This window comes from Schistocerca nitens, chromosome 5 (assembly GCF_023898315.1).
Source record: "Schistocerca nitens isolate TAMUIC-IGC-003100 chromosome 5, iqSchNite1.1, whole genome shotgun sequence".
Classification (NCBI taxonomy): domain Eukaryota; kingdom Metazoa; phylum Arthropoda; class Insecta; order Orthoptera; family Acrididae; genus Schistocerca; species Schistocerca nitens.
The window spans coordinates 71741665-71768970 of record NC_064618.1 but is presented as its reverse complement, the minus strand read 5'-3'; the positions used below and the strand labels follow the sequence as shown (position 1 = coordinate 71768970).

The window sequence follows — 27306 nt, the reverse complement described above, 5'->3', positions numbered from 1 at the left end:
GCCTGGGAGAGGGTTCATCGAACCGTCTTCACAATAATTCTCTGTTATTCCAATATCGTACAGCATAAGGAAAAAATGAACCGCTATACCTTTGCGTGCGAGCTCTGATTTCCCTTATTTTATTATGATGATCGTTTCACCCTATGTAGGTCAGCGTCAACAAAATATTTTCGCATTCGGAGGAGAAATTTTGAAATTGAAATTTCATCAGGAGATTGTGCCAATTTCAGTGACAGTCTCTCCCCTGTTTCGCGATAATACAAAAAACGTGCTGCCATTCTTTGAAGTTTCTCATTGTACTGCGTCAGTCCTATCTGATAGGGATCCCACACCATGCACCAGTATTCTAAAAGAGGACGGACAAGTGTAGTGTAGGCACTTTAGTAGATCTGATGCAGTTGCTAAGTGTCCTGCCAATAAAACGCAGACTTTGGTTAGTCTTGCACACAACATTTTCTATGTGTTCCTCCCAGTTTAAGATGCTCGTAATTTTAATTTTTAAGTATTTAGGTGGATTTATGGCCTTTAGATTTGACTGATTTACCGTGTAACCGAAGTTTAACGGATTCCTTTTAGGTTCACGTGTATGACCTCAGACTTTCCGTTATTTAGGGTCAGTAGCCAATTTTATCACCACACAGATATCTTTCCTAAGTCTTTTCCAATTTGTTTTGTTCTTCTGATGACTCTGATAGTCGATAATCGACGGCATCAGCTGCAAATAACCTAAGACGGGTGCTCAGATAAGAAAAAGCACAGGTTCTATGATACTACCTTGGGGAACGCCAGTAATCACACCTGTTTTACTCGATGACTTGTCGTCAGTTACTACGAACTTTGACATATCTGACAGGAAATCACGAATTCAGTCACATAACTGAAACGATGTTCCATAAGCATGCAATTTCACTACAAGCCGCTTGTTTGGTACAGTGTCAAAAGCCTTCTCCAAATCTATATATACTGTGTCAATTTGAAATCCCTTGTCAACGCAGACAACAAGTCATACATTCAAACAGGCCAAGAGGAGGACGAGATTATTATCAATGAACTAGTTTGGAAAATGCCCACCCACATCACTGTAGCAGATGAACAGCGTTTAAAGCTTTTAAAAATTCTGAATGCTGGTGCCTATCTGCCATCAAGTTTCTGTTCGTCTGAGCGTTTTGAATACCCAGTGATACCTACGCTAACCAGATAAATGTGGGTTATTAAAACATTTGTTCTGTTGGAGGCACCCAGAGTCATCATACTTGCATTTCGACCGATAGAAGGAGGAATATAGCAAATCTTTCCACCCCGTTTGGCAATTACAGTTAAACTAATGCCAGAATCAGCATGAATTCGGAATTCTATCAGTATGACAATATCCTCCTATAGCAGGAAGAAAATGTGTCTTCTCAGTATGAAGGTGTTGAAGAGAAGGATGTGTTCTTAGCCCATAGAAATTTAAGGAGCTGGCACCAGTTATCGCAATGGGCTGCACAAAACACAGCGATATAGTTAAATCAAGATCGATAAATGTATGAATTGAATTTCAATCTTTAGTAAATTTTCCAGAATGCATTCCAGCATATGGTCTAGCTCAACATGATCGTTGATTATTGCCCACTCACTGGTGTTGTTCAGCGACCTGTATAAGTGAACAAGTATTGTGTCGTACCCAGAACATTTCACAATGGAATCTCAAAATGTGAGCTATACTGGACACGTTCAACTTTTCTATGATGATCAGCACAGATGGTTCGTATTTAAGAAGGCGATTACACCGTTCACTTGTTACATATTTTTACGGGCTTCAAACAGGAGCGACTGCAGTAATGGATAGGAACTGTGACTGTTGTGTACAGATGCGAGCTGAGTTGGCGACCCTTCGCTCACAGCTACAGGCTGCTTTGGCTTCCGTCACACAGTCTGAGGCTGTTTCGAAGGGTCGTCACTGTGAGGGATCGAACGCGGGGATGCGAGGGACGTCGAGCACGTCCCACGTGTCCCCCGATCGGTCCACTGCTGTGACCGCGCCGGGTACTGCCTGCACTTAGGTTGAACCCTCACCAGTGGTCGAGTGGGAGATCATTCCAAAGTCTGGCAGGCAGCGAAAAACTTTCCGAGGGGCTGATCGTAGAGTCTTCCCAGTTCGTTTCACGAACAGGTTTCGGGCGTTATCTATGGCTGACGATGTCTCTGAGACGGATGCAATCGTCCACCCTGTTCCAGAGGAAGCTTCTCGGCCCGCACGGTCTGTTCATTCACAGAGGGTGGGTTTACTGGTTGGGAGCTCCAAAGTTAGGCGCGTAATGGGGCCCCTTAGGAACATGGCTGCCCAGGAGGGGAAGGAAGCCAGTGTGTACTCCATGTGCATTCCGGGGGGAGTAATACCGGATATGGAAAGGGTGCTTCCGGATTCCATGAAGAGTACAGGGTGCAGCCAACTGCAGGTGGTGGCTCACGTCGATACCAACGACGTGCGTCGCTTTGGATCGGAGCAGAGTTTGTCTGGTTTCGGGCGGCTAGCGGAAATGCTAAAGACTGCCAGTCTTGCTTCCGAGATTTAGGCGTTCACCATCTGCAGCATCTTCGATAGAACCAACTGTGGTCCTTTGGTGCAGAACCGAGTGGAGGGTCTGAATAAGAGGCTCAGGCGCTTCTGTGACCATGTAAGCTGCTTATTCCTTGACTTGTGGCATCGGATGCGGGGTTTCCGGTTCAAAATGGTTCAAATAGCTCTGAGCACTATGGGACTTAACTTCTAAGGTCATAAGTCACCTAGAACTTAGAACTACTTCAACCTAACTGACCTAAGCGGTAGCGCGGTTCCAGACTGTAGCGCCTATAACCGCTTGGTCGCCCCAGCTGGCTGGATTTTCGGGTCCCGATTAATACGTCAGGAGTCCACTACACACAGGAGGCGGCTACACAGGTAGCGGGGGCTGAGTGAAAGGGTCTGGGTGGTTTTTCAGGTTTAGGGTCTCAGGGAACCACAGAAGGGATGATCCGTCTGAAAATGGGCAGCGAAAACACAGTAATGTTGTTGCAGAAACGATTGGTACTGTAGTTGTTAATTGTCGTAGCTGTGTTTGGAAAGAACCAGAGCTCCAAGCCCTAATAGAAAGCACTGAAGCTCAAATAGTTGTAGGTACAGCGAGCTGGCTAAAGCCGGAAATAAGTCCTGCCGAATTTTCTTCAAACGCTCTAACAGTGTTCAGAAAGAATAGATTAAATACGGTTGGTGGTGGAAAATTTATTGCTGTCAGAGGTAGTCAGAGGTAGTTTCACTTGTACCGAATAGATAGTTCGTGTGAAATAGTATGGGTAAAGGTCATACCTGACAATCGGACTAAACTATTAATTGGATCGTTTTACCTACCCCCCGTTGGCTGAACAGTTCAAAAAAACTTGAGTCTCATTTCAAATAAGTACCCCGCTCATAGAATTATAGTCGGTGGAGACTTTAATCAACCCTCGATGTGCTGGAAAAAATATACGTTTAAAGCCAGCGGCAGGCATAAAACGTCATCCGAAATTGTACTGCATGCTTTCTCAGAAAATTATTTTGAACAATTAGTCCATGAGCTCACTCGAAGCGTAAATGGTTGCGAAAACATACTTGACCCTTTAGCAACAAATAACCCTTGACAAATAGTGAGTATTGTGACGAAAACATGGGTTAGCGACAACAAGGCAGTTGCTGCTAGGCTGAAAACCGTAACATCTACTACAATCAAAAAGAAACGCAAAGTATATTTTTTAAAAAAGCTGATAAAAATGCTCTTAACGCCTTTTTAAGAGACAGTCTTCACTCTTTCCAATCTGATCACGTAAGTGGAGAAAAGTTGTGGAATGCTTTTAAAGACACAGTATCGACAGCAATTGAGAGATACATACCACATAAATTAATAGGTGATGATACTGATACCACATGGTACACAAAACGGGTCAGATCGTTGTTGCAGAAACAACGAAAAAAAGCACGCCAAATTTAAAAGAATGCAAAATCCCCAAAATTGGCAAAGTTTTACAGGAGTTCGAAATATGGCGCGTGCTTCAATGCGTGATGCTTTTAATAATTTCCACAACGAAATTCTGTCTCGAATCTGGCAGACAACCCAAAGGGATTCTGCTCATATATATAAAGCACACCAGTGGCGAGACGCAATCAATACCTTCACTGCGAGACAACAACGGTGAAGTCACTGAAGACAGTGCCACTAAAGCAGAGTTATTAAACACGGTTTTCCGAAACTCCTTCACCAAAGAAGAGGAAGTAAATATTCCTGAATTCCAATCCAGAACAACTGCCAAGATGAGAAATATAGAAGTAGATATCCTCGGAGTAACGAAGAAGCTTAAATCTCTTAATAAAGGCAAGGCCTCCGGTCCAGAGTGTATACCACTCACGTTCCTCTCAGAGTATGCTGATAAAATAGCTCCATATTTAGAAATTATTTACAACCACTCGCTCGCAGAAAGATCCGTACCTAAAGACTGGAAAATTGCACAAGCCATACCAATAACCAAAAAGGGAAGTAGGAGTTATCGGCTGACTTACAGGCCTATATCGCTAACGGCGATTTGCGGTAGGGTTTTTGAACATATACTGTATTCGAACATTATGAAGTACCTCGAAGAAAGCGATTTATTGACACAAAGTCAGCACGGTTTCATAAAATATCGTTATTGTGAAACACAACTAGCTCTTTATACTCATGAAGTAATAAGTGCAATATACAGGGGATGTCAAATTGATACCAAATTTTTAGATTTATAGAAGACTTTCGACACCGTTCCTCACAAACGTCTTCTAACCAAACTGCGTGTCTTCGGAATGTCGCCTCAGTGGTGCGACTGGATTCGTGATTTCCTATCAGAAAGGTAAAAGTTCGTAGTAATAGACGGAAAGTCATCGAGTAAAAAAAAAGTAATACCCTGCGTTCCCCAAGTAAGTGTTACAGGCCTTTCATTGTTCCTGATCTATATTAACGACATAGGAGACAATCTGAGTAGCCGTCTTAGATTGTCTGCAGATGATGCTGTCGTGTACCGTCTTGTAAAGTCATCAGATGATCAAAACGACTTGCAAAATGGTTTAGATAAGATATCTGTGTGGTGCGAAAAGTGGAAATTGAACCTCAATAAGGAAAAGTGTGAAGTTATTCACATGAATACTAAAAGAAATCAACTAAATTTCGATTACGCGATAAGTCACACAAATCTGAAGGCTGTAAATTCAACTACATACTTAGAGATTACTATTATAAATAACCTAAATTCGAACGATCACATAGATAATATTGTGGGTAGATCAAACCAAAAACCGCGATTCATTGGCAGAACACTTAGAAGGTGCAACAGGTCTACTAAAGAGACTGCTTACACCACGCTGGCCCGCCCTATTCTGGAGTGTTGCTGTCCGGTGAGGCATGCGCATCAGGTGGGACTGACGGATGACATTGAAAAAGTACAAAGAAGGGCAGCTCGTTTTGTATTATCGCGAAATAGGGGAGATAGTGTCACAGGCATGATACGTGAATTGAAGTGGCAATCATTAAAACAAAGGCGTTTTTCGTTGCGGCGGGTCCTTCTCATGAAATTTCAATCACCAATTTCCTCCTCCGATTGCGAAAACATTCTGTTGGCACCTACCTACATAGGGAGAAATGATCATCACGATAAAATTAGAGAAATCAGGGCTCGCACACAAGAATTTAAGTGCTTGTTTTTCCCGCGTGCTGTTCGAGAGTGGAACTGTAGAGAGTTAGGTTGAAGGCGATTCATTGAATCCTCTGCCAGGAACTTTACTGTGAATAGCAGAGTAATCACGTAGATGTAGATGTAAAGATATTGCATTCATAGCATTCACAGAAAATGTCAGTGTAATAGAGACATTTCCAGCAAGAATTGTTTCACCGAAGCCTTTGAAGAATGTGATGCAAACTCTCTGGTGGACAACGGGGCAACAACAGAAGACCGATGGGCAGGAATATGACAGAACAATTCTGTCCCAGAACAAATGAAGAGCCCTGTGTCTCTACGTGGTCACCAGGATTTGAAGAGCGTCGCAGCATCTTGTCTGCACTCAATAGAATAAGGACAAATAGTGGAAGTTATACTGGCTTAATCTACAAATGGGGATTAACATCATCCAGCTGCAACTGTGATGCAGAACGACAAACTCATCAATACGTACGTGCCCAAATCGATTCTTCCCTATCGATCCGGAGAAGTTCCTGTTAGCAACTAAGGCAGCAGTTGAGTATGTTCAGCAGGTGGATTGCTATGCTTTGCAAATAGTGAAAATTTAATGAACTTATAATCAGTACTTGCGTCTGCATGTATGAAATAACTGTATACGTATTGTTGCATAAAAAAATGTTTTCTTGTGTGACATGGTGCTAGCCATACGCTTGTATAGTTCGCACGACAATCGGCAGACAGTATCCTCATAATCCGCTGTAAGTACCTGCAAAAATCTGTCACTGTAAGACTCATAGTTTAGGTGATATGACATGATAAACACGGGGATGCGTAAAAGTCCTACCACATCATGTACTACGTTTTAATATCTTTCTTCGTTACTACAGTTTCTAGTCACAAGACGTTTCGCTGGCAATATCCACATATGACGCCGAATGTACCCACGGAAATTCATCACTGTACCTAAATCAACATCTACATCTACATTTATACTCCGCAAGCCACCCAACGGTGTGTGGCGGAGGGCACTTCACGTGCCACTGTCATTACTTCCCTTTCCTGTTCCAGTCGCGTATGGTTCGCGTGAAGAACGACTGCCGGATACTGTAGTATAGGTCGAACGAGTGTTTTGTGAGCCACCTCCTTTGTTAATGGACTACATTTTCTAAGGACTCTCCCAATGAACCTCAACCTGGTAGCCGCCTTACCAACAAATAATTTTAATGATCATTCCACTTCAAATCGTTCCGCACGCATACTTCCAGATATTTTACAGAAGTAACTGCTACCAGTGTTTGTTCCACTATCATATAATCATACAATAAAGGATCCATCTCTCTATGTATTCGCAATACATTACATTTGTCTATGTTGAGGGTCAGTTGCCACCCCCTGCACCAAGTGCCTATCCGCTGCAGATCTTCCTGCATTTCGCTGCAATTTTCTAATGCTGCAACTTGTCTGTATACTACAGCATCATCCGCGAAAAGCCGCATGGAACTTCCGACACTATCTACTAGGTCATTTATATATGTTCTGAAAAGCAATGGTCCCATAATACTCCCCTGTGGCACGCCAGAGGTTACTTTAACGGCTGTAGGCGTCTCTCCATTGAGAACACCATGCTGTGTTCTGTTTGCTAAAAACTCTTCAATCCAACCACACAGTTGGTCTGATATTCCGTAGGCTGTTACTTTGTTAATCAGCCGACAGTGCGGAACTGTATCGAACGCCTTCGGAAAGTCAAGGAAAATGGCATCTATCTGGGAGTCTGTATCTAATATTTTCTGTGTCTCATGAACAAATCAAGCGATTTGGGTGTCATACGATCGCTGTTTCCGGAATCCATGTTGATTCCTAGAGAGTAGATTGTGGGTTTCCAGAAACGACATGATACTCGAGCAAAAAACATGCTCTAAAATTCTACAACAGATCGACGTCAGAGATATAGGTCTATAGTTGAGCGCATCTGCTCGACGACCCTTCTTGAAGACTGGAACTACCTGTGCTCTTTTCCAATCATTTGGAACCTTCCGTTCCTCTAGAGATTTGCGGTACACGGCTGTTAGAAGGGGGGCAAGTTCTTTCGCGTACTCTGTGTAAAATCTGAAAGCAAGGGGATACTACGGCCGTAATTTTTCCCGAGGGCATGCAGCTTTACTGTACAGATAAATGATGATGGCGTCCTCTTGGGTAAAATATTCCGGGGGTAAAATAGTCCCCCATTCGGATCTCCGGGCGGGGAGTACTCAGGAGGAAGTCGTTATCAGGAGAAAGAAAACTGGCATTCTCCGGATCGTAGTGTGGAATGTCAGATCCCGTAATCTGGCTGGAAGATTACAGAATTTAAAAAGGGAATGGACAGGTTAAAGTTAGATATAGTGGGACTTAGTGAAGTTCGGTGGCGGGAGGAACAAGACTTCTGGTCATGTTAATACAGGGTTATAAATACAAAATCAAATAGGGGTAATGCAGGCGTAGGTTTAATAATGAATAAAAAAATAGGAGTGCGGGTAAGCTACTACAAACAACATAGTGAACGCATTATTGTGGCCAAGATAGACACGAATCCCACGCCTACCACAGTAGTTCAAGTCTATATGCCAACTAGCTCTGCAGATGACGAAGAAATTGAAGAAATGTGTGATGAGATAAAAGAAATTATTCAGATAGTGAAAGGAGATGAAAATTTAATAGTCATGGGTGACTGGAATTCGATAGTAGGAAAAGGAAGAGAGGGAAACTTAGTTGGTGAATATGGATTGGGGGGAAGAAATGAAAGAGGAAGCCGCCTGGTAGAATTTTGCACAGATTACAACTTAATCATAGCTAACACTTGGTTCAAGAATCATAAAAGGAGGTTGTATACATGGAAGAAACCTGGAGATACTGACAGGTGTCAGATAGGTTATATAATGGTAAGATAGAGATTTAGGAACCAGGTTTTAAATTGTAAGACATTTCTAGGGGCAGATGTTTACTCTGACCACAATCGATTGGTTATGATCTGTAGATTAAAACTGAAGAAACTGCAAAAAGGTGGGAATTTTGAGGAGATGGGACCTAGATAAACTGACTAAACCAAAGGTTGTAGAGAGTTTCAGGAAGAGCATAAGGGAACAATTGACAAGAGTGGGGGCAAGAAATACAGTAGAAGAAGAATGGGTAGTTTAGAGGGATGAAGTAGTGAAGGCAGCAGAGGATCAAGTAGGTAAAAAGAAGAGGGCTAGTAGAAATCCTTAGGTGACAGAAGAAATACTGGATTTAATTGATGAAATGAGAAAATATAAAAATGCAGTAAATGATGCAGGCAAAAAGGAATACAAACGTCTCAAAAATGAGACCGACAGGAAGTGCAAAACGGCTAAGCAGGGATGGCTAGAGGACAAATGTAAGGATGTAGAGGCTTATCTCACTAGGGGTAAGATAGATACTGCCTACAGGAAAATTAAAGAGACCTTTGGAGAAAAGAGAACCTCTTGTATGAATATCAAGAGCTCAGATGGTAACCCAGTTCTAAGCAAAGAAGGGAAAGCAGAAAGGTGGAAGGAATATATAGAGGGTTTATACAAGGGCGATGTACTTGAGGACAATATTATGGAAATGGAAGAGGATGTAGATGAAGATGAAATGGGTGATACGATACTGCGTGAAGAGTTTGACAGAGCACTGAAAGACCTGAGTCGAAACAAGGCCCGGGAGTAGACAACATTCCTTCAGAACTGCTGACAGCTTTGGGAGAGCCAGTCCTGACAAAACTCTACCATCTGGTGAGCAAAATGTATGAGACAGGCGAAATACCCTCAGACTTCAAGAAGAATATAGTAATTCCAATCCCAAAGAAAGCAGGTGTTGACAGATGTGAAAATTACCGAACTATCGGTTTAATAAGTCACAGCTGCAAAATACTAACGCGAATTCTTTACAGACGAGTGGAAAAACTGGTAGAAGCCGACATCGGGGAAGATCAGTTTGGATTCGGAAGAAATGTGGGAACACGTGAGGCAATACTGACCTAACGACTTATCTTATAAGCTAGATTAAGAAAAGGCAAACCTACGTTTCTAGCATTTGTAGACTTAGAGAAAGCTTTTGACAGTGTTGACTGGAATACTCTCTTTCAAATTCTGAAGATGGCAGGGGTAAACTACAGGGAGCGAAGGGCTATTTACAATTTGTACAGAAACCAGATGGCAGTTATAAGAGTCGAGGGGCATGAATGGGATGCAGTGGTTGGGAAGGGAGCGAAACAGGGTTGTAGCGTCTCCCCGATGTTATTCAATCTGTATATTGATCAAGCAGTAAAGGAAACAAAAGAAAGATTCGGAGTAGGTATTAAAATCCATGGAGAAGAAATAAAAACTTTAAGGTTCGCCGATAACATTGTAATTCTGTCAGAGACTAGCAAAGGACTTGGAAGAGCAGTTGAACGGAATGGACAGTGTCTTGAAAGGAGGATATAAGATGAACATCAACAAAAGCAAAACGAGGATAATGGAATGTAGTCGAATTAAGTCGGGTGATGCTGAGGGAATTAGTTTAGGAAATGAGACGCTTAAAGTAGTAAAGGAGTTTGGATATTTGGGGAGCAAAATAACTGATGATGGTCGATGTAGAGAGGATACAAACTGTAGACTGGCAGTGGCAAGGAAAGCGTTTCTGAAGAAGAGAAATTTGTTAACATCGCGTATAGATTTAAGTGTCAGGAAGTCATTTCTGAAAGTATTTGTATGGAATATAGCCATGTATGGAAGTGAAACATGGACGATAAATAGTTTGGACAAGAAGAGAATAGATGCTTTTGAAATGTGTTGCTGCAGAAGAATGCTGAAGATTAAATGGGTAGATCACATAACTAATGAGGAGGTATTTAATAGGATTGGGGAGAAGAGGAGTTTGTGGCACAACTTGACAAGGAGAAGGGATCGGTTGGTAGGACATGTTCTGAGGCATCACGGGATCACCAATTTAGTATTGGGGGGCAGCGTGGAGGGTAAAAATCGTAGAGGGAGACCAAGAGATGAATACACTAAACAGATTCAGAAGGATGTAGGCTGCAGTATGTATTGGGAGATGAAGAAGCTTGCACAGGATGGAGTAGCATGGTGAGCTGCATCAAACCAGTCTCAGGACTGAAGACCACAACAACAACGTGTAGAATCGAATTGGTATCCCGTCAGGTCCAGTGGACTTTCCTCTGTTGAGTGATTCCAGTTGCTTTTCTATTCCTTGAACACTTATTTCGATATCAGCCATTTTTTTGTTTGTGCGAGGATTTATAGAAGTAACTGGAGTGCGGTCTTCCTCATGATCACTGATATGCGTGAGAAACTGCCGCGTCATGCACTGTGTTTTATTTCATTACCTCTTTGCTACTAATTATATTCACACTACACTTCACAGCAATTAGCCACATGTAGTACTGGATGCACTTGAAGAATTATGTTGCTGTACAGCACGTAGTTCAGGACATACGAGGTCATGAAGATTGAGTTGTGTTAAAATGAAACAGACAGTTGAAATTCTCTAGGCATACAGGTGAAATATATGTACAAATACGTGTGAAATACGTTAACTATGTGTAAAACATATTTGACACATGACACATGAAACCGTTAGAAAGATCTGCCTTAGCCCCTGGGTCGATTTTAACCGAATTTGGTACAAACATTAGTTAAGAAAAAATACTATGGTGGTAAGAACGACCAGCCTCCTATTTAGGTGAGCGTGGTATCGTGGAGAGGAAGGGAGGAAGAGGAAATGGATACACAGAGTAGGAGGAGGAAATGGACAGTGAAAGGAAGGAGGAGAATATGGACAGAGGGGGATGAGAAGAAGAGATGGACAGAGAAGGAGATGGACAGATAGAGGACGGGACAGTAGAAGAAAAGTGAGAGGTGGGGAGGAAGAGATGGGCATGGAGTGCGGGGGGGGGGGGGGAGACCTTCAGGGACAGGGAGTAGGAGAAGATGGAGAGATAGTACGGACAGGAGGAGATGGACTAACGTGGGGGAGGAAGATATGGAATTATAGGAGGAGGAGGAGGAGATGAGCAGATCGGGAAGGAGCATATAGACTGTGGAGAAGCCGATAGATAGAGAGAGGAGTAGGAGAGGTGGACAAGATTGGAATAACTACATACCAGGGAAATGTCGGGTACTCAATTAGTTGAAACGACTACCTGTAACGGCATGTAGTCGTGCAGTTGGCATTGTGTACAACTGTAACGTGCTTCTCGGTTAGTGTGCTTTCTCAGTCATGTGTTATCTTTGTATTTGTAGCTCTTATTATAGCGGCACTTTTAACTGAAATTTAGATCTGAAATAAAATACAGGTAACATTACGACAGATGCTGACCCTCTTTGTGTCCTCGATTACTCACGGGCTTGGGGAACAATTATTTCCATGGCATCAAACCTGATAAATGTGAGGTCAGTTACACGCCGTCTTCATGCTGTTGTAGTTTTAATGCGCTACCGTGTAGCGAGGAAACGTCTCAGTTCATCTAGTAATCACCATTCATGCCAAAGGAGGTTAATTCGAAATAGGTCCACATCCCTGCAATTCGATAAAATCTTTAGAACAAATACCAGGTTGTAAACGAGACAACGATTGAAACATTGGAAATGAAATTCTCGAGATTTACAAATAGGTCATACATTGCCCAACAATACGAAAACATTTGAGTTATTTACAGGATTTCTTGACTGTCTTGGATGCGCGACAGTATAGGATAGCTGGTTTGGTACTATCGAGCAACTTGGAAATTTTACTCGCCGCGAAGTTATGTGTTGCCGTGGAACTTTAGAGCTACTGAGGTGAATCATTTTCTGAAGAGCGCAAATGTGGATGTGGTCGATGTTCTGCTGTTGATGACTACCTTGTGATAACCGCAGCTCTGAAGATTGTCGAACTGAGCGTAACCAGTTGTCCTGTAACTATCGACCACCGCAGAAATCAAATAAACAGTTACAACAGAGAATACTGGTTGTTATAGATGAGGAGAAAAAATGTAGAACAAGAACGAAACTGTCGGATGAAACTGCCTTTTAGGAGGAGAACGGTGAGGCCAGGACATGACAGACTACCGCACAAAAGCAGACCCACTGGTTACTTCAGGTTTACATAGTTTTCACCTGAAACAGGAGCAATTAAACGGAGCAAATGATACGAAGGAATTCTGTAAAACACAACTACAGCTACAAGCAGTAGGTTCACTGCTCTTTATAGCCATTTTTTTCCTATGAATAAAACTTACAAAATATTTGTGTGTTAAATTTCGTGGCTTTGTTTCAGAATAGATCTGAAATAAAACTAATTACATGTCACAATTATCACCTTGAACATAACACAACAGTGGAATGTGATATATAACATAGAGAGATATACTTACGAACTGACAACATATGCTGATTTATGAAACATTGTAACAGTATAAAACGCCATCAATTGGAAAAATGTATTGAGAAATGCCTACTTCTCAGATTTAAGAGCACTGATTAAATAAGCGATAGTAAAAACGTTTCGTACACTATTATCATCTCGTCGTTTCTGCAGAGGTATGTCTTTTGTAAGTCGTCTCGCTTTTAAAACACTAAATTCAACTCAGTTTACACACACACAAAAGTTTTCCAAAAAAAAAAATACATTAAGTACCTCAGTACTTTGTAAACCATAGTCATATAACCTAACTTCTGAAGCTATTAATTAGCATGTAACTTCATAATACTGTTGTAAAAGTACGTTCACTTTCCACTGGCTAGTGTTACTGACGTATAATAATACACGTTACGGAGACAAACGTATGTCAAATTGATTTTAGCATTTGATTGCCCCTGCCGATAGAAGTATTAGTGTTTGGAGGCCGATGTACGGCGTCTGGTGGACATCAGCTTACCTACAGCGAAGTGATAAATGGAAAAGCTGCCAATACGTAATGCTACACGTTTAAAAGCCTGTCCTGTTTGTTGTTCCCCCGTCGGAGGTTCGAGTCCTCCCTCAAGCATGGTTGTGTGTGTTGTCCTTAGCGTAAATTAGTTTGAGTTAGATTAAGTAGTGTGTAAGCTCAGGGACCGATGACCTCAGCAGTTTTTTCCCATAAGATCTTACCGCAAATTTCCTAATTTGTCCTGTTTGTTCTCCTTTTGTCAACTTTCTAAGAGCATATTAAAGAGTAATCCCAAACGTGTAATGCTACAGGCCGCAGGTTCCATAGTAAGAAGAAAGTAGAAATTGAACTGGTATCAAATGGATTATTCACGAGACATTTTGACAAGCCACAATCATCGGTACCAAAAAGAACCCCCTCTTGTATCGGCCCTACTCTCTCTCACTTTGTAAGGAGAGGATAGCTTTTCGCAGCGAAAGACTTCCCCTATTGTCTTTTAGTATGCCTGTGATGGGCTTTCATAAAAATAAATAAGCACTTTATGTACCGTCGCAGCACACGAGTTGGTAACCCGCTTAAAACCATCCAGCCGTAATGTAGATGAGCGGAGATCAAATCTGCATCCGGTCATTCAGATTTATGTGTTCCGTACTTCTAGTCTCACTTAACGCGGTAACGTTAAGACAGTGAACACGTGTTGTAAAGGGGCGCGGCTCAGATAGTGATCTTGTAATCCCAAAAAAAATATTTCGTGGTTTACGCTGATTAACACTTGATGGTTCTCTATATAGGCCGAGGCAACGTGCTTTCCCAGTTTCTTTGTAGTTGCACTACGCAACCAAAAATAATATAACCTTCGTAATGGGCAGTTCTTCGAGATAACGCCACTGCAATATTTAGTTAGTAATAATTATGTAAGGCAATAACTATCTTTATAAGGTTTCTTATTGTGGATACCTTAAACCATTCTGTCAAAGTTTATTTCAGATTTGTGATGGAGGAAAGGTGCCTATTATGCGATAGTTCCCCAATATGAGACACACCAACTGTGCTCATGTTAGGGGTTGCACTGTGGTGGAAAGTTTCTTAAGCACGTCTATTGCGTGCCAGACGACGACACAGCGAGTAGGACGCCATAGTTGAGCCGGACGCAGTACGTAGATGCTGATACAAAATTTCTTGTGTTTGGAATTTTTGCGACATCGGTGTTGAGGCAATATTTCAGCTTAAAGGTGAGTGGATATTACTGTACTCTTTTGTTGTTGTTATTTGTAATGGTATTACCTATAATTATTGGCAATTAGATCCATTTTCCAACGAACGTTGTTAGCAAGTGCGTGATTCTTTCTGTAAGTTGGCGAAATTCCTAATATGCGATAGTATGGGGATCCAAATACGCGACAGTGTCGCATATTACGATACCTGTCGCATATTGGGGGGAACTCGTTCTCTCACGATTTTTTATATGTAATTTACGCCATATTATCATGAGATAACAATATTTCATCATTTTTTGTAGTAAAATTTTGGCAACTGCGTTTATTTTAATTCGATTAAATTATCATAAACATGGATTACTTTGATTAGTCTTATGATCAGAAGTTGGAATGTTTTCGGGAGCTTGATGGACGGTGCACCTGCAGGATCAATATCAGCTTGTCATCCAAGTGGCTGGATACAAACTCACATTTTTACTCAGTGGTTTGGTCATTTTGTGAGCCATGTAAAGGCATCTTCAAATGACCCTGTCAATTTGATTCTTGATTGGCATTATTCCCCACAAAGAATCTCGATGTGTTCGATAAAGCACGTTATAACAATGTTCATATTGTATGTTTGCCACCTCACAAACGCATAAAATGCAGCCACTTGACGTTGGATTTATGGGGCCTTTGAAAACCTACTATGCCCAAGAGATAGAAACGTGGTTGGCAAGTAACCCAGGTCGTGTTATCACCCCATTATTTATAGCCAAGTTATTTGGGGCAGCTTACAACAGAGCAGCAACAATGGAATGCCTTCAGGAAAACAGGTCTCATCCCATGCAACAGAATCATCTTTAGGGAACATGAATTTCCAATTCATCGCCATGCTAACCCTCTTCAAGAAAGAGGTGCCAAAAACGAAAATGAAACTATGATGGTCAAGCTGTCAGCCCGGCAGACATCAGAACTCTCCCACATACCGCAAAACCACCTGGAGATAGTCAAATAGGTCAAACATCGCGTTCGTGCTCTGCTGCGTTACTGACTTCAACTCCGTATGTGAAGCAACTGCAAGAATCTAAACATAAGAAATCAGAGGCTGAAGCTAAGAAAGCATCGAGAAAGTTATTTGGGGAGAAGAGTGGAAAATCTTCCAGTCGTAGACGTAAAGCAGAAGAATCGTCTAGTGACTCGGCATCCGATGTCCATCTTGATGACAGTGGGGATTCAGACAGCAGTGATGACGATGACGCAGAGTGTCTGTTCTGTACTGAGCGCTTTTCTGAAGGCAAACACGGGGAGACATGGGCACAGTGCACGAAATGTTATCGCTGGGCTCATGAAGATTGCGGTGTCACAGAAGACAATTTTATTTGCCCCGGATGTCGTAAATATAAACCTAAGTAGTGTGAAATGAGTGAAGGATAACAGAAATGACTGAACATGTAAAAATTGTATATTCATATGTCATTATTATGTAATAAAATAATTAAAGAAAAATATTATTACTGTCTCATATTAGGGAACATTGATCTCATTTCTACGAAATGTGTGGTGTCACCGCCAGACACCACACTTGCTAGGTGGTAGCTTAAATCGGCCGCGGTCCATTAGTACATGTCGGACCCGCGTGTCGCCACTGTGTGATCGCAGACCGAGCGCCACCACAAGGCAGGTCTCGAGAGACGTACTAGCACTCGCCCCAGTTGTACGACGACGTTGCTAGCGACTACACTGACGAAGCCTTTCTCTCATTTGCCGAGAGACAGTTAGAATAGCCTTCAGCTAAGTTAATGGCTACGACCTAGCAAGGCGCCATTAACCATTTGTACCGTTGCATGTACCTCAAGATAGAGTCTCACTTGTATCATCCAGAATGCTGTATACCAAAGGACAATATAAAAGTTAAGTGTTCTAGTAGCTACGTTCTTTTCTTTATCACATTCATTACGAATCCTGTTCCAGACTTAACGCCAGACGGTGTGCGTTGACGCGTGCCCTTTCGGCTACTTCACTGTGGACTGGCTGCCTTAACAGTCCACTACAAAATGCCTTGTTTGTGAAGATTTAATAACTACTCTGAAAGATTGTTTATTACTGCAAATACGATAATTCTTTGATAAAATTAAATAATGCAAGATCTTATTACCATCATAAAAAATTCAATTGCACTTACTTTCAGGTCTTTCAAATAGGTTTACAAAAGTGTGTCTCATATTAGGCACCTTTCCTCTACTGTCGTAAAGATTCAGTTTTCTTCTAGAGGCTGCCATTTACTTTTCGGAGTTGAATAATGTACTGAACCAAAACAAATTTGAAGTAACTGACAACTTATCGCAAACGGAAATTTATCCAACTGTGTCAGAAGGTAGGGGTTTGTAGTTTCGGTCCAGCGCACTGTCTTAATCTGCCTGGAAGTCTGCAAATAGCGCGTGCTCCACTGCAGAGTGAAGTATTCATTTTGCAGTGCTCCATTTTCGACATTTAAGAACTTTTGGCGAATACAAGCGCTGCAGAAGATTGTGTTACACGAAGAATTAAATGTGAGAAAGTTTTGCGAGAGATGAGGGTGAGACTGGGTAAGAGCTGACATTAAAAGAATGGGAAAACCATTATTTGTGCAAATTATCAGACGCCAAAATAGCCCACCGATAATTTGCAGTGATTTGTTACTGCGGGTGAGACATGCGTCACAAATTCCTATCCGGAAACAAATAGTCGAAACACTTAATGAAATCTGTTGACAATGTTCTAACGTATCCAGAAGATATATGGTCATCCTTGTATATGAGTAAAGGGATTCGTGGATCAATAACATTTCGAAAAAAAAGCTTCCTGGTTTAACTGATAAACTTACTCTACTATCTGAGAAATAAGTTCCGCTAAAGACCGGTAAAGTAAGAGGGAAACCAGGTCCTTGGCTAACAGAAGATCTAAAACAGCTCATGAATCTCAGAGGCGCTGCACATCGGGCATAAAAACTGCGCCCTACGCCTGAAAATCATATCGCTTACAAGTAGAAGACGAACAGAGTCAGCCAAGATGCGAGAAATGCAACAGTCAGGCATACCCTTACATAAACTGTCAACAGAAGTATGTCAGCTGTACCATCAAAAACTCATTCAGAGCTCATTAACCCGAAATATCTGGAATCACGCCATCTTCTTTATCGTAAACGGGACAAATATGATTTTCTCTCCTTCCTTAATGTGGTGTCACCGCTAGACACCACACTTGCTAGGTGGTAACTTAAATCGGCCGCGGTCCTGTAGTACATGTCGGACCCGCGTGTCGCCACTGTGTGATCGCAAACCTAGCGCCACCACATGGCAGGTCACAAGACACGGACTAGACCTCGCCCCAGTTGTACGGACTACATAGCTTGTGACCAGACGTACGAAGCTTTCCTCTCATTTGCCGAGAGACAGACAGAATAGCCTTCAGCTTAGTCCATAGCTACTACCTAGCAAGGCGCCATTTGTATCAGTGCTTATAGCCTACTAATATTCAAGAGAGATGTATTCCAACAAGAGAATAAAGTTAAGTATTATAAAACTACGTACTTTTCTTTAGTGCATTAATAAGTCTCCTGTTCCAGTACTTCAAGCCCGTCTGCGTTAGTTTAGCGTGCACCTAGCTACCTCATTGTGTCTATGCTGTATGAACTAGACACAACATTATTTGGCGACGAGGATGGGATTCTTCGTCCACAGGTATCTGCTAGTACGCATCTGCGAGGTCCAATTTGGAAAAATATTGTCCCGGGCACAGTTTGTCAAAAAGATCTTCCGGGCGGGGCAAAGGAAAAGTAGCAGTCACTAGATGGGGATTCACAGTTGCTTTGAAGTCCACACAAAGTCTCAGTTTTCCGGAAGGTTTTGGCAAAATTACTAAGGGTGAGGCCCAGAGAGAAGCCTGCACACGTTCAATTACACCTTGAGATTCTAAATCGTGCAATGTCCTTGCGACCCCATCACGCAATGCGTGGGGAACATTGCGCGCTCTGAAAAATTTCGGTTGCGCGTTGTCTTTCAGTTCCAAATGTGCAGCATAGTTCTTAGCGCAACCAAGGCCCGGTGCAAAAATGTCTGCAAATTCTTCACAAAGACGAGAAACACTGGCGGAAGGCACAGTCTGATTCACTGATAGGACCTGATTTACTATAGACAAATTAAACAATTGAAACAAATCTAAACCAAACAAGTTCACTGCAGTAGAAGAACGAAGAACGTAAAATGATACAAGTTTTGTTTGTCCCTTGTATGTTGCAAGAAGGCTGCACTGTCCTAACACAGGGATCTGCTGTCCTGAGTAACTAGTTAACTTAACATTTGCGGCACGCAATGGCGGGGCGCCCAGTTGTTTGTACGTGTCGTGATTGAGCAATGAAACTGCAGCTCCGGTATCGAGCTGGAAGGGGATCACTTTGCCTTCAAAGTCTAAGTCCACAAAAAGTTTATTGTCCTGTTGACGACAAGAGCGACTGGCACGTGCAATTTGAACTGATACAGGTACAGAAGCACTTGCGACTTTACGTGATTTTCGGCGACGTCGACGCACATTTGTGGTGGGACGAACACAGTCACTGTTAGCTAAAGTGTCACTGGACGGGTGGGAATGAACTACATGAATGTCCATGGGCGAAGGTCCACGAGCCTGATTGTCCTGGGGTCGATGCCAGCGCGAAGCAAAAGGCCTGGAATTTGTGTGATTGTCTGATCTAAGCTTTTTCTGGCAAACACTTTGAACATGTCCTTTCTTTTGGCAGTAAAAGCAAATAGCTTGGCGTGACGGGCAATTTTCACGCGAATGTCTAGTTGCACACCGCGGGCATGATTTCACTGCAGTTGCTTGCTTACGCGGCGCACGTGTTTGCAAGGTAGGCTGCCGCTGCTGCGATGGGCGCGAGGGCCGCTTAGCGTCCCGTGCAGCGGGCCCGGCAGGCCGGGTAATGTGACACACTGCTGGCGAAGTTTCAAATGAGTCCTGAGCAAAGTCAAGTGTGTCTTGCCTATCCAATATGTCTATCACTTGTTGAAGGGAGGGATTTACTAGTTTCAAAATCTGTTCCCTTATGCGAACATCAGAAACGTTCTGTGCTATTGCATCACGCACCATAGTGTCTGAATAAGGAAGTCCACAGTCACATTCAAATGCACACTTCCTAGTAAGTCCTTGCAAAGTAGCAACCCACTCCCTATTAGTCTGACCGGCCGTACGTTTTGTACGAAAGAACGTATACCGTCGTGCAACTACATTAACTGTTTCTTTGAAATAGGCATCTAAAGCAGACAAAATTTCTTCGTAGGACAGAGTGTGCTGGGTAAAATTAATTATTATGCAAAGTTTGTGCGCAATGCTTCTTCCATTTCAGCTCCGCTTCATCGCTTACGCCGTAAAGGTGTTCCGTTCGTCTGGACGACGGAATGCGAACGCGCCTTTCGCCAGTTGAAATCGGCGTTACTTTCAAATACTTGCCTTACGCCATTCGATCCCCGAAAACCCCTTTTGTTGATGGTAGATGCTTCGGATTTCGGGATCGGTGCTGTGCTTGCGCACAAAGATGGCTCGCATGATCGCCCTATTGCCTTTGCGTCAAAATTGCTCTCATCTGCGCAAAGAAATTATTCACAAATAGAGAAAGAAGCTTTAGCTGTCGTGCTTGGTGTTACCAAGTTCCATGACTTCTTGTATGGTCGTCACTTTACAATCATCACGGACCACAAACCTTTGACATCGCTTTTTCATCCGAACAAGCCTGTACCTCCACGTACAGCGCAGAAATTCATTCGCTGGTCACTTTTTCTCTCGCAGTACCGCTACGATATCTTGTATCGGTCCACTGCTCAGCACGGAAACGCTGATGCGTTGTCCCGTTTGCATGTTGCTGAGGATAAAGCATTCGATTCTTCCGAACTTGCTTGCATGTTCATTGATTCGGAAACCGATGACGTGGTCGAATCGTTTCCGATTGATTTTCGTCGTGTCGCTACAGCCACAGCTGCTGACCCTGTCATTGCTACTGTTTTGCTGTTTGTTGCTACGCAATGGCCCTTGTCAACGTCGCGGATCGAGGATCCTTTGGTTCGCCGTTTTTTTGCTCACAAGGAGCGACTTTTTGTCCGACGTGGTGTTTTGTTGTTGCGTTCTGATAATGATCAATCCCGCGTCGTAGTCCCACGTTCGTTACAGTCCTCTGTCTTAAAGCTTCTCCACCAAGGACATTGGGGTATAGTGCGTACGAAACAACTTGCTCGTCAACACTGTACTTGGTTCGGCATCGATGCTGCGATTACGAATATGTGCTCCTCTTGTGTGGCGTGTGCCGAACAACACTCCGCACCGCCGCGGAAGTTCTTTGCATGGCCGAAAGCCACTTCCCCTTGGCAACGCTTGCACATCGATTTTGCTGGTCCATTCTGGAATGCTCGATGGTTGGTTGTGGTCGATGCTTTCAGTAATTTTCCTTTTGTTGTCCGAATGTCTTCCACGACGTCTTCTGCCACAATCCAAGCCTTGTCTGCTATCTTTTGCATTGAGGGTCTTCCGCAGACTATTGTTTCCGACAATGGCCCACAATTCATGTCCGCAGAATTTCAGTCATTCTGCAGGGCCAATGGTATTCAACATCTGACGTCCGCGCCGTTTTCGCCTCAGTCCAACGGTGCCGCGGAACGATTGGTCCGGACTTTCAAGTCCCAGATGTTGAAATTGAAAGAGTCGCATTCTCGGGAGGACGCTTTGTTGCTCTTTTTGTCTTAGTATCGCTCTCAGCCCCGCGATGGCCGCTCGCCGGCTGAATTGCTCCATGGTCGATCTCATCGCACCCTGATGTCTTTGCTGCATCCGCCGCATCAGGTTCCTGTGCAGCGGCAGACTCCGGTTTTTGCTCCTGGCGACGTTGTCTATTATCGCACCTATCGCGGTTCACGGCGTTGGCTCGCAGGGCGCATTCTTCGCTGCCTCGGCCGCGCGATGTATTTGGTTTTGGGGGCCTCTGGTGGGGTGCGACGGCATCTCAATCAGCTGCGCCTCTGTCGTCGCCTGGGTTCTGCCGCTCCCCGTCTGCTTTCAGCGACGGTGCCGTCAGGTCAGCGCCCTGGGGACCCATCTACTGGCTCGCCTCATCCCCAGGTGTTACCGACGCTGCCTTCCATTTTGCCTCATGGCGTCGCGCCGCCGCCGCAGCTGCCGCCGGCGCCGCCCGCAGTGGACGCTTCGCTGCAGCCGCCACGCGCCTCCCTGGGTCACGCGCCGCCGCTCGCTTCCCGTGACCAGCCGTCCTCCGCCATGGACCTCTTGCCCGCTCCGAACCAGATGTCGTCTTCGCCCGTCGGGTGCTCCGACCACATGGAGGTCGACCCTTCGGCCCCTCTTGTCTCATTACGTGCGCATACACCGCATGTTGACGTGCACCCTGGACTAGGTTTGCAGGCGTTTCCTAGCTCCCCTCGGACCGAATGGCCGGGTGCGGGTGGCACAGCCTCGCCTGTTGTTAGGCTCCCCACCTCATCACATACGTCAACATGGGGTCCTCCCCACGGCGGGCGGAAGCCTTATCTCACGACCGTTTGCCGATTTGCGGGGGAGGAATGTGGTGTCACCGCTAGACACCACACTTGCTAGGTGGTAACTTAAATCGGCCGCGGTCCTGTAGTACATGTCGGACCCGCGTGTCGCCACTGTGTGATCGCAAACCTAGCGCCACCACATGGCAGGTCACAAGACACGGACTAGACCTCGCCCCAGTTGTACGGACTACATAGCTTGCGACCAGACGTACGAAGCTTTCCTCTCATTTGCCGAGAGACAGACAGAATAGCCTTCAGCTTAGTCCATAGCTACTACCTAGCAAGGCGCCATTTGTATCAGTGCTTATAGCCTACTAATATTCAAGAGAGATGTATTCCAACAAGAGAATAAAGATAAGTATTATAAAACTACGTACTTTTCTTTAGTGCATTAATAAGTCTCCTGTTCCAGTACTTCAAGCCCGTCTGCGTTAGTTTAGCGTGCACCTAGCTACCTCATTGTGTCTATGCTGTATGAACTAGACACAACACTTAACGAGTCTAGGAGCAATAATATACGAAAATATAAATTGGACTGAGCACATACTGCAATGTGCAAGAAGACATCAGTATCTCCCCGTGATCTACAAAAATAAAATGTCTTCCCTCTCGACCAGAAAAAGAGACATGGGCTAATTCGTATACATCCAGTTATTCATTACAGCAGTGTTATGCTATAAGGTCTTTCCCAGGAACACTCACGGCATCTGGAACTGGTTGTGAATGCCTGGGTTAGTTGTGATTTTCGACTCTTTTTTTCACTTTCCACCATCGTATGCACAGCTATCCTGGCCGCATGTAGACAAGTGCAGAGCTTTCCCTACCATCTATCTTCTCTACTGCATTGTGAACTTACACTGTCCCTCATACTTCTCATCGACCTCAAACTCTTGTTTGAGCAACACGGCCGACCCGTTCCCATCACAGCAAAATCCCTTCAGTCCCATTCCACCCTCCAGTTAGTTTCTAGACCTCCTTCTCACTAGCATGAACCTGAATATGAAATAACCTCCCGTGTTATACTATATAACTCAATAACATCTCTAGCTTCAGAAGACAGTTACTGATATATCTACTAACGCCACTATGATGATTAGCAGTGTCCCAGTACGCACTCGTTACCACTGTGCATCCTTATTTGCAACCATGTCTTCCTCAATCCCCAGTATTCTTAGCTGGAGCATTCTCCTCAGATTTCCTTTCTCCAGAACACGCTATATCAGAAACCGTGTATCCTTCTTATATCTGCCCCTATCACCACTGTTTTTATTATCATTATTACTTTTCTTACTAACGGTATTATTGAAACTATTAGTGGCAGCATCAGCATCACCAGCAGTAGTAGTAGATTTCTGCCAGTATTAACTTTATTAGTTCATAGTCAGTATTATTTAATGACATTGTCATTACAGACATTACAACCATTTTAATTATATATGACGGTAGTACCTGTTCCCGAAAGAACAGTTACCGTCGATGACCATGCAGCTTTGCTCGAAATGAAATGATAATTAAATATACACCCTAGCTGCAAGCAGGCGTTGATACACTTCATTGGGGACATGTTGAAAATGTGTGCCCCGACCGGGACTCGCACCCGGGATCTCCTGCTTACATGGCAGACGCTCTATCCACCTGAGCCACCGCGGGCACAGAGGATAGTGCGTCTGCAGGGACGTATCCCTTGCACGCTCCCCGTGAGATCCACATTCCCAAGATGTCCACAACACTACATTAGTAGTGCGCCTAATAGATGTTTGCCCATCATACTCATTACTCGTGGCAGATTAATCTACCAAGTCCCGTACGAGTTCGGGCATAGCGTGTGCGTTCGCACAAGAAGGTCAAAGGCCGGGAACCCATATTTTTAACTATATATGACGGTAGTATCTGTTCCCGAAAGAACAGTTACCGTCGATGACAATGCAGCTTTGCTCGAAATGAAAGGATAATTAAATAGACACCCTAGCTGCAAGCAGGCGTTGATACACTTCATTGGGGACATGTTGAAAATGTGTGCCCCGACCGGGACTCGAACCCGGGATCTCCTGCTTATATGGCAGACGCTCTATCCATCTGAGCCACTGCGGGCACAGAGGACAGTGCGTCTGCAGGGACGTATCCCTTGCACGCTCCCCGTGAGATCCACGTTCCCAACATGTCCACAACACTACATTCGTAGTGCGCCTAATGATGGGCAAACATCTATTAGGCGCACTACGAATGTAGTGTTGTGGACATGTTGGGAATGTGGATCTCACGGGGAGCGTGCAAGGGATAAGTCCCTGCAGACGCACTGTCCTCTGTGCCCGCAGTGGCTCAGATGGATAGAGCGTCTGCCATGTAAGCAGGAGATCCCCGGTTCGAGTCCCGGTCGGGGCACACATTTTCAACATGTCCCCAATGAAGTGTATCAACGCCTGCTTTCAGCTACGGTGTCTATTTAATTATCAAACCATTTTAATGCTGTTTATCATATTAAAACTGTTATTTCTTGTGTATCTGTGGTATTAAAAATGTACTATATGTTTGAAAGCCTAGACTGATGCAAAGTAGGGCCTCATTGGCTTAATCGGAGCAAAAAATGGTGCAAATGGCTCTGAGCACTATGGGACTTAACTTCTGAGGTCATCAGTCCCCTAGAACTTAGAACTACTTAAACCTAACTAACCTATCACACACATCCATGCCCGAGGCAGGATTCGAACATGCGACCTTAGCGGTGGCGCCGTTCCAGACTGTAGCGCCTAAAACCGCTCAGCCACCCCGGCCTTACTCGGATCTGGTTAATAAATGAATAAAGCTAAAGCAAATTGTAGGTTGCTTAAGGCTATCAACACTGTTCTCCAATGTGATGAAAACCGGGTATTTTCGGGTCTGTAGGCATGCTGAAACAAGTAACTCATATACAACCAAGAACGGTCGATTGCAATGATCCGTCCTATCTCATTGTTATTCAACCTGTGTATAAGAGACATACCACAAACTGTATTCAAGGTCATCTGCTACGGTGATGATCGTGCCATTCAATTTAATAGCAAGCATCTAATGGTGCAATGGTACCCTCCACTATTAGGTGTCGGAACATATGGCGGGCGACAGTTAGGCTGGTAGGTGGGACCGCTGGTGTCCATAGCATCTCCCAACTCATCTTAGGCCTGAAATCTCACTGACTGCAGCAGAACTGTTTTTAGTGACGAGCTCCTCTTCCAACTGAGCCCCGATGACCACCGAAGACGTGTTTGGAGACACCCCAGACAAAGGTGCGCTACCACATTCACTGTGGCGCGACAACCAGGAGTTTTGGTCTGAGGTGCCATTTCATTACATAGCAGAACTCCGTAGGTTCTCATCTGCGGCACCCTTACAGCACAACAGTACGTCGACGAAATACTACGTTCCGTTTTTTTGCTCTTCTTGGCAAGCCATCCCAAGTTTACACTTTTCATATCCGCCTGCACACAGACAACGTCGACGGATCTGTTCCCTGTTGAGCGTTATAAGTAGGATCTACAACGAACTCCTGATTTTGACCAGCTTTTTTTACGTTTTTAGTCACCAGTCTTCTGACTGGCTTCATGCGACCCACAACGAAATCCTCTCCTGCGCCAACCTATTCATCTCACAGTAGCACTTGCCAGAACCTACGTCTTCAATTACTTCTTGAATGTATTTCAATCTCTCTCTTCCACTACAGTTTTTATCCTCTAAAGCTCCCTCTAGTACTATGGAAGTTATTCCCTGATGTCTTTAACAGATGTCCTATCATCATGTCGTTCTCCTTGTCAGTGTTTTCTATGTGTCCCTTTCCTGTCCGATTTTGCAGAGAACCTCCTCATCCATTACCTTATCAGTCCACCTAATTTCCAGCATTCATCTGTAGCACCACTTCTCAGATGCCTCGATTCTCCTCCGTTCCGGATTTCCCAAAGCTCATGTTTTCTACCATACAATGCTGTGCTCCAAATGTAAATTCGCAGATATTTATTCATATAATGAAGACCTATGTTTGATACTAGTAGACCTCTCCTGACGAGGAGTGCGTTTTCTGGCTGTACTAGTCTGCTTCCTATATCTTCGTTGCTACGTCCATCGTGTGTTTTCCAGTCTACGTAATAGAATTTCTTAATTTCATCTACTTCGTTTGCATCAATCCAGATGTCGAGTTACTCGCTTTTCTCATTTCTACTACTTCTCATTACTTTCGTTTTTCTTCGATTACACATATTCTGTTCTCATTAGATTTTTGACTCCATTCACTTTCACTAAATATCGCAATGTCATCAACGAAACTTATCACAAATATCGTTTCACCCTCTATGTTAAATCCATTCTTGAATCTTTCTTTCATTTCATTATTGTTTCTTCAGTACATTCACAATTCTTTCTTGGTCTTTCACTCTTATTATTCCATCTTGGCTCTTGTAAATGTGTAATATTACCCGTCTCTCACTATAGCTTAACCCACATTTTCCCCAAAATTTCGAACATCGAGCAGCATTTGACATTGTCGAACACTTCTTCGACGTCAAAAAATCCTGTGAATGTGTCTTGATTTTTCTTCATCATTATCAACCGCAACGTAACGACTGCCACTCCTAAAGTCAAATTGATCCTCCGAAAGTCAGATGGTATTTCACCAGATTCATACATTTTGTTGCCACTTTCCCTAATGATTTTAGAGATTCTGACGCAGTTTTATCCATCCCCTCTGCATTATTTTATCTCAAGTCTTCCAAAGCTCTTTTAAATTCTAGTTCTAGTACTGGATCCACTAGCAGCTCTTTATCAACTCCTGTCTCTTCTTCTATTACATCAGACAATTCTTCCCCTTCATAGAGGTCTTCAGTGTACTCTTTCCACTTACCCGCTCTCTCCTCTGTATTTAACAGTGGAATTACCACTGCACTCTTAATGTTAGCACGCCTGCTTTTAATTTCACCAAAGG

General features: G+C 43.6%; 1 non-coding gene across 1 annotated transcript; it reads right to left on the bottom strand.

Annotated features, from left to right (window-relative positions):
* Positions 1-24375: 24375 nt before the first annotated feature.
* Positions 24376-24450, bottom strand: Trnai-uau (transfer RNA isoleucine (anticodon UAU)). Its single transcript has one exon. It is a non-coding gene; the product is annotated as a tRNA-Ile (tRNA).
* Between the last annotated feature and the right edge of the window lie 2856 nt (positions 24451-27306).